The sequence below is a fragment of the Myotis nattereri genome (genome assembly GCF_964212035.1).
Source record: "Myotis nattereri genome assembly, chromosome: 3".
NCBI lineage: Eukaryota > Metazoa > Chordata > Mammalia > Chiroptera > Vespertilionidae > Myotis > Myotis nattereri.
Genome location: NC_138077.1, coordinates 122,046,894 through 122,053,918, shown reverse-complemented (window position 1 = coordinate 122,053,918; position 7,025 = coordinate 122,046,894). Strand labels below are relative to the sequence as shown.

The 7,025-nt window shown below is 46.3% G+C and overlaps 1 pseudogene across 1 annotated transcript; it reads left to right on the top strand.

Annotated features, from left to right (window-relative positions):
* Positions 1–5,174: 5,174 nt before the first annotated feature.
* On the top strand, positions 5,175–5,997 carry LOC308516582 (chromatin target of PRMT1 protein-like; annotated as a pseudogene). The gene has a single exon. The product of its transcript is annotated as a chromatin target of PRMT1 protein-like (transcript).
* Positions 5,998–7,025: the final 1,028 nt, after the last annotated feature.

Here is a 7,025-nt window from a genome sequence, read left to right as displayed (position 1 = left end):
ATGGAAGTGCTTAGCACAAGCTTGGCATTCTTCGAGTGACTAATTCTAGTTTACCCAGAACTTTCTTGGTTTTAGCACTGAAAGTCTGGCAGCTGAGGACTTCCTCAAACCCAGGTAAATTGTGATAGTTAGTCATCCTAGCACTCATTGAAAATTGGTTGAAGGTGAAAGATGTCAGTGGTATACATTTAAAAAGAACATCTAAAAGCATCAGGTAGACAAGCCCACACTCTACTTACCACACATGAAGAGATTGTGGCTAAGTTTGCGTCAGCATATCTGTGCATCCTGGATTCTCAGACAGTGAAAATAAACTCTGCTGCAGTTCTGAGAAGCTCTGCAATGACCTGGAGATGTCTGGTCTGCTGTTTGCATCACTCTGGTCTTACCAGGAAGACTCCAGGTCTTCCCTTACTGCTTTTTCTGAAGGCTGGAACAGGGCCTCTTTCACACCATCAACAAGACCGGTCTAGAACATTTCATTGCACCGGACCCCGAAGTTTGGGGTCTCTGAAAGGGAAGTGCAATTCCACTAATGTTGGAGATGGCGATTTTGAAGCCAACCATCAAACTGACCAGGCAGAGTCCCAGGTCAGGCCTGAGTTGGCCTCCATGGAAGCCCAAGTATGCCCCAGCCTCCTCAGAGTCCACCACCCTGAAGCCCAAGTATGCCCCAGCCTCCTCAGAGTCCACCACCCTGTAGGGCTCACCTTCTTCCATTCTTCCTGGAGCTCTCACCTGTAGCTTTCCTTGCACTGTGCACATCTCCATCCATCTACCCATAAATGACAAGCTTTCTCACCATGCAGATCTATGCCAAGGCACTGCTCCCTCTTGGGAAGTTCCTCCAACTCCCAGGGAGCCTCTTATGGTCCCTGATGCTCACCTGACATACCATATTACAAGTTACATCACAGTTGCCTCTTTGTTTGTCTCGTCCACCCCACCCCCAATCTCAATTTGCTTCAGCACAAGGACTGTGTCTTGTTTACCTTTCTTTCCTCAGTTCCCACCACAGTGCCTGGCACATAATGGATACTTGATAAATGATCATCGATTAAATGAATAAATGTATGAATAAATGCCTTTCACTCTATTTGGCCCAGTTTTCCAAAGACTGATATGTGGGAAGTAGAATAAAATGCTCCTTTTACTCCTTAGGAGCCACAGTTTGCTCCAGCTAATGAGCCGACAAGGGGAGGAGGAAGCCAAGCTCACCACTTGTACAGATGCACAGACATGGACACCGACTGACACATTTGACACCCAGGGACTGCCTGTCCCAAGGCAAGGCCAGGCTTGGTAACCACTCCTGCAGAACATCCTGCTCTCTGCCTGCACTGATTACTTAAGAAGTCAAGAATAAAAGTAAAGTCTTGAATGAGTTTTCTTTCGTTTCAAAAACAAATGACACAAACCTGGCCTGGCCCACTTGACAAACTCCAGTGCTTTGTGGATTCCCTGTAATTGGGAGCTTCTGCCCTCAGCTACTGAATTACCCACCCGCAGACAGAAGCCAGGGAAGCCAGGTAGTCTGGCTAACACACAGAAGAATGATTAGCAGACAGATCCTGAAGTAGCTGGCCCTCTGGACAAAGCGGGAGCATGAGGTCAGAACCGTGAGTGGGCATGTGTGCTGCAGCAGAGGCCCGTGGCACCCTGCCAGCCGCGCCACTTCATGCATCACGTGTCTCATTGGAGAAAAGAAGAATGTCTTCCAGAAATCCCAGGCAGCTCAACATCTGGTTTAGTGCTCCTTCCAGCAGCCTGAATAAAATGATGTGCTGCTTTCAAAATCAGGTCTAAGTAATAGAGTAGAAGGATGTTTTGACAAATAGCTTTCACTCCATCTGGTAAACAAGAGAGAAGGAAAAATAAGTCAAGACAAACCCTTGTAAAGGGAAGCAATAATGAGCGGGTAGCTCTGGTATTCTTGGGGTGAGTAAAAACTTTGAAATTCAGGATCTATAACAGCTTGTCCGCTAGGATGCTAAACCAGGAGGGGGAGCAACTGCATCTCATAGGCTTGTTTTACTAGGAATCTGTTGTTATGTGTCTGCTATTTGGAAGGCAAGTATTATATTGTATGTGGTTCTCCCAGAAAGTATAAAGTATCAAGGCACATAAAGTGTCAGACTGAACAGCTGCAGCCATCCCTGGTGTTAGGGAAGGGAGCAAACATTAATCGAATGTCCTTATGTTCTTACACAATATTCTTTAATGTAATCCTTGCAACAAAGCTGAAAGGACAGTGTTATCACCCCTGCTTTATGACTTAGATTAAGGAGATTAATCAAGTGTACACAACTTAAGAAAACTTTGGAGCTGGATCTGAACCCGAGGACCGAAGTATGTGTGTTCCTTTGTCCTGGAGTGTGCAGTCCCACCTCCAAGCTGTGACCTCGGCATTGCCATCTTAGGCACTTTCTCTCCTATTTACTGCAGATCCCGTGGGCTCCTAGTCACAGCAGGCTCTGGTCAGTGCATTCTCAGCAAGCATGGACCTGTATAAGCTCTGTTTCTCTCTTGCAATTTTGCCTCCTTCTATTATATTGGAACTTGGTATATTTTCCACAAGATGGAATATCAAGGTATCTGTAAAAAACTCACACTCACTTATGCCTTTTTTTTTTTAATTTGAAAATCCAAATTCTCCATCTGCTCATGAGCCTTGTCTGGAATTAACCAGACAGAGTGATATCCCTACATTATAGAGTGGGTGCAGAGTTAAGGAAGTGGATTGAATTTACAGTGCTTACTCTTTTTTGCCAAGAAACTCATCCAACTGGGGTTGGAAAACCAATCCCCAAATGTTGGGTATTAATTGGACCCTTGGCCAAAGCAATCACTCTATCAGCCAATTAAGGTCCGTGGAGCAAGAGCAGACTGTCATCCAGAGCCAACGCAGACGGCTCGAGACCTGGTCACACACTATTTCTCTCCCGCTGCCGCCAAACCGTGACTCTGCCCCTTTGTCTCCAGTGACTTGTTTCCCTTCTTCAGTCTGCTGGCAAAACTAGGGGTCTTTTCAAGCTCTCCAGGACCCAGCTACCCATCAATATTAAAAAAGAAGCCACGAGTAGTTATTGAAACTTGTGGAAAGTTTGCAGATTTGCAGGGAAGGTCTTAGAGGAGTTCATGTTCTGGAAAGACACAAAGAGAAGTGGGGAGCCAAGAAGAGCAGGCATTCTGTGGACCAGCAGATATGTCAAAAGAGCCTAGAAGACAAGCCACTTTCTTATCACCAGCCTTTCCAACATTAAAAGGAATACATAGTCAGGACCCACGCTTTTTCCATTGCTGTTTGCAGCATTGTATTTATTAGTAATAAACATGCTGCCCATCATTATTGGTAAGACACATCAACCAGGAGCTCTGGTACCCACTGGACTTAGATGGAGTCTAGACTCCATCATGTTCCAGTTGGAAATCCTGGGCAGGGAACTTAAATTCTCAAGCTTCCACACTGTCAACCTCAGGTTGTCAAGAGATTAAGTATTTCACAATCAACACAAGGTATGTACTCAATAACTGTCGCTAACTATTGTTATTTTTCTCTGTTGACTATTTTTCCAAATCTTCTCTAACTCAGTTGGTGACTCCCCTCCAGACAAAAACAAGTATAAGATTAAACATTAATTGGAGACCCAAATCTGAATAACTATTTCTAACATAAGCCAATGGCAATCTTATTCTGCCACGTGTAGACCAGTTTAAGCCCTAGGTTTTCTGGTGAGTTGCATAATATGGGTGCTTGACCCCATGTCTAAGAAGCAGTAAGTCTCTTTGGATATATGACCAGAAAAATGGAGAACTGAGGAGACTACATTACAATTTTAACCAAAGAGAGTATTTTCATTTGAAATAGCCCATCATTTCAGGAAAAGTGAAGGCTTCTTAGGGACTGAATTATCTGGAAAGTTGCTTCATGCTCCCCAAGCATCTGCAGGCAGTGAAGGGACTTTTCTACAGCACACAATCTGCATGGCAGCCCACTGGTGCCATATGACCAGTTTATGATCGACTGAATGTTGGGATATCACATCTATCTATCTGATGAGGGCCAAGAGTTCACTGACAAAACAGCATGTCCCTGTGCTGAAGGCACTTCTGCCTGCCATGTGCAGCTCCACCCCACGGGAACCCAGTTCTGCTGCCATGTCAGTACCTTTTCAATACCTGCTTTCCCCCAACTGTTAGTTGAACCCTGCTGCCCTGCCATGTCTACTCTGCCCACCACTAGATACCAGATACCTCAGGTGGGATGCAACTCTTGATTAGAGGACACTTATGCGGAGGGCCCAGAACTTGCAACCATAACTTTTAAAAACTGCTTTTTTTAATGAGTTGCATTTAAAAGTTGAAAACTCGAATGATGAAAGAGAATCATAGATCTGATGCCTCCTGCATACCCCCCACTGGTTATTGAGCCTGCCACCTGGGTATGTGCCCTTGACTGGAATAGAACCTGGGAACACTTCAGTCCTCAGGCCAATGCTCTATCCACTGGGACAAACCAGTTAGGGCAAGATTTTACTTTTAATTTCAGTTTACTCCTCAGCCAAATGGGAATAAAGGGTGTTGTGAAATTCATGGGAGGATTACCAAGGTGCAAATCAGATTATGCATATCAACAAGGTTAGTTCCTCCTAGCCTGCAGAAATAAGAAGAGATTACATTAAGCTGACTTCTGAAGATTCTCCTAACCCTACCCTCACCCACGTGTCCCACCTCCAGTGAGGAGCTTTGGTGGGTGAGGTCTTAAAGAGATTCACCCTCCTAGTGGTATATATAGGCCAGGCTCACATTACTAAGCATTTAACTGGTAGGAGACTGGCTTCGGAGACTCTTCTTGGAGACACACTTCAGGGACTCACTCAAAGGAGCAGGTCCCAGCACTTTGTTTGGGCACCGAGCAGGAGTTGGTGGCAGCAGTTGCAGTGGCACTGACGAAAGGCAGGAAAGGGCAGGCCGTGTAAGCAGGTGGACCGGCTGAGCCCAGCAGACAGCCAGCCAACAGCAAACTGACCTAGCAGTCTACCACTTAGCATCTAGCCAACCAAATCAGTTCACCCGAGCCCCTTCACCGTCAACTCAGGTTCGGCCGGCCCCGGCCTGCCTTCCACAGCCGTCGTGGCAGCCCCAGGTTGCCCTTTTCCTTCGATCCTCGGGATTTGAAGATGGCTGCACAGTCAGCACCGAAAGTTGTGCTAAAAAGCACCACCAAGATGTCTCTAAATGAGCGCTTTACTAATATTCTGAAGAACAAACAGCCGATGCCAATGAATATTCGGGCTTCGATGCAGCAACAGCAGCAGCTGGCCAGTGCCAGAAACAGAAGACTGGCCCAGCAGATGGAAAATAGACCCTCTGTCCAGGCAGCACTAAACTTAAGCAGAGCTTAAAGCAGCGCCTGGGTAAGAGTAACATCCAGGCACGGTTAGGCCGACCCATAGGGGCCCTGGCCAGGGGAGTGATCGGAGGAGGAGGCCTACCCATAATCCAGAGCGGCTTGCCTAGAGGAGGACTACGTGGGGGACGCGCCACAGGAACCCTACTTAGGGGCCGGATCTCGCTCCGAGGTCAAAACCTGCTCCGAGGTGGACGAGCCATAGCTCCCCGAATGGGCTTAAGAAGAGGTGGTGTTCGAGCTCGTGGAGGTCCTGGGAGAGAGGTCCTAGGGCGTGGAGCTAGGGATCGTGGCGGAATCGGTGGTAGAGGTTGGGGTATGATAGGTCGGGGAAGAGGAGGCTTTGGAGGCCGAGGCCATGGACGAGGAAGAGGTGCCTTTGCTCGCCCTGCACTGACCAAGGAACAGCTGGGCAACCAATTGGATGCATACATGTCGAAAACAAAAGGACACCTGGATGCGGAGTTGGATGCTTACCTGGCACAGACAGATCCTGAAACCAATGGTTGAAGCCTGCCTTCCCTCCTCTGAGAGACGTGTTAAAAAGTTACCACATCTGTAGATAACCTTGAGATGACAGATGAGAAGAGCCTACCTGACTGATGCTGGAAGGTCCTATCACAATAGACTATGGACTTACTTGCCACCAGTGTGTGCATTTAGTGTGTTCCTTTTACTTTTTTGATAACTATTGTATGAAACCCTTTTTTCCTCTGGAAAATAAATAAAAAATAAAACCAGAAAAAAAAAGTTGAAAACTAATGAATTCCTTTAATAGCATAGAATTAATAAAAATATCTAAGGAAATAATAAAAGTGGGATATTGCTCAGTTGCCCCCATTGCTATCGACATTCATGAGTGAGACGCTCAAACACAAAATCAGTCAGCTTAGTGCTACTTCTCCTGAGCACCAGAAAGTCAGGCTGGAGCTCAAATCCTCCTGCTGAGGGCGCTGGCCTGGGCCCCAGGTGCCAGGGTGGTGAAGGAGGACAAAGGGGAATGATAATCATCTTCATAGCCATCATTCCCTATCACTGGGGACTAAGCTTTATGTCCATTTGCTCATTTTTTCCCATCAACAATGCTATAGAATAGGTACTTCTGTGCACATGTTGCAAATGAGGATTCTGAGACTCAGAGACTCAAGAGTAACTTGCCCCAATTCAATAGTTAGGATATTGCAGGATTTGGGATCAGAGCCAGGACTGCTCAGCATATAGCATTTGGCATATATTACAAAGCCCCAACCTTAACTACTATATCAATGCGTTGTGAGCTTTAATGTGCATTTGAGTCACCTGGGCAATCTTCTCAAAACACAAATTCAGATTCTCTGAGGTGGGTGAGGCCTGAGGTCCTGCAATCATATGAGAGAATTGTCTGAGACCCCAACCCAGTTTGGTTTGGTGCTCACAGAATAACAGAGATTTTTTTTTTCTTTGCTCCATTGGTGGAGATTTCCTAGAAGTTGCAGGATATCTTCCTTTTAATTTTTCCGCGACACTCTGACTTTACTTATGTCTCTCACCTTTGCTTTCCCTCCATCCCCCACCTCAACAGTAACTTGCTCCAGGCTCACTTTGCTCTAGTGTCTAGGTAGGAGATCCCACAACG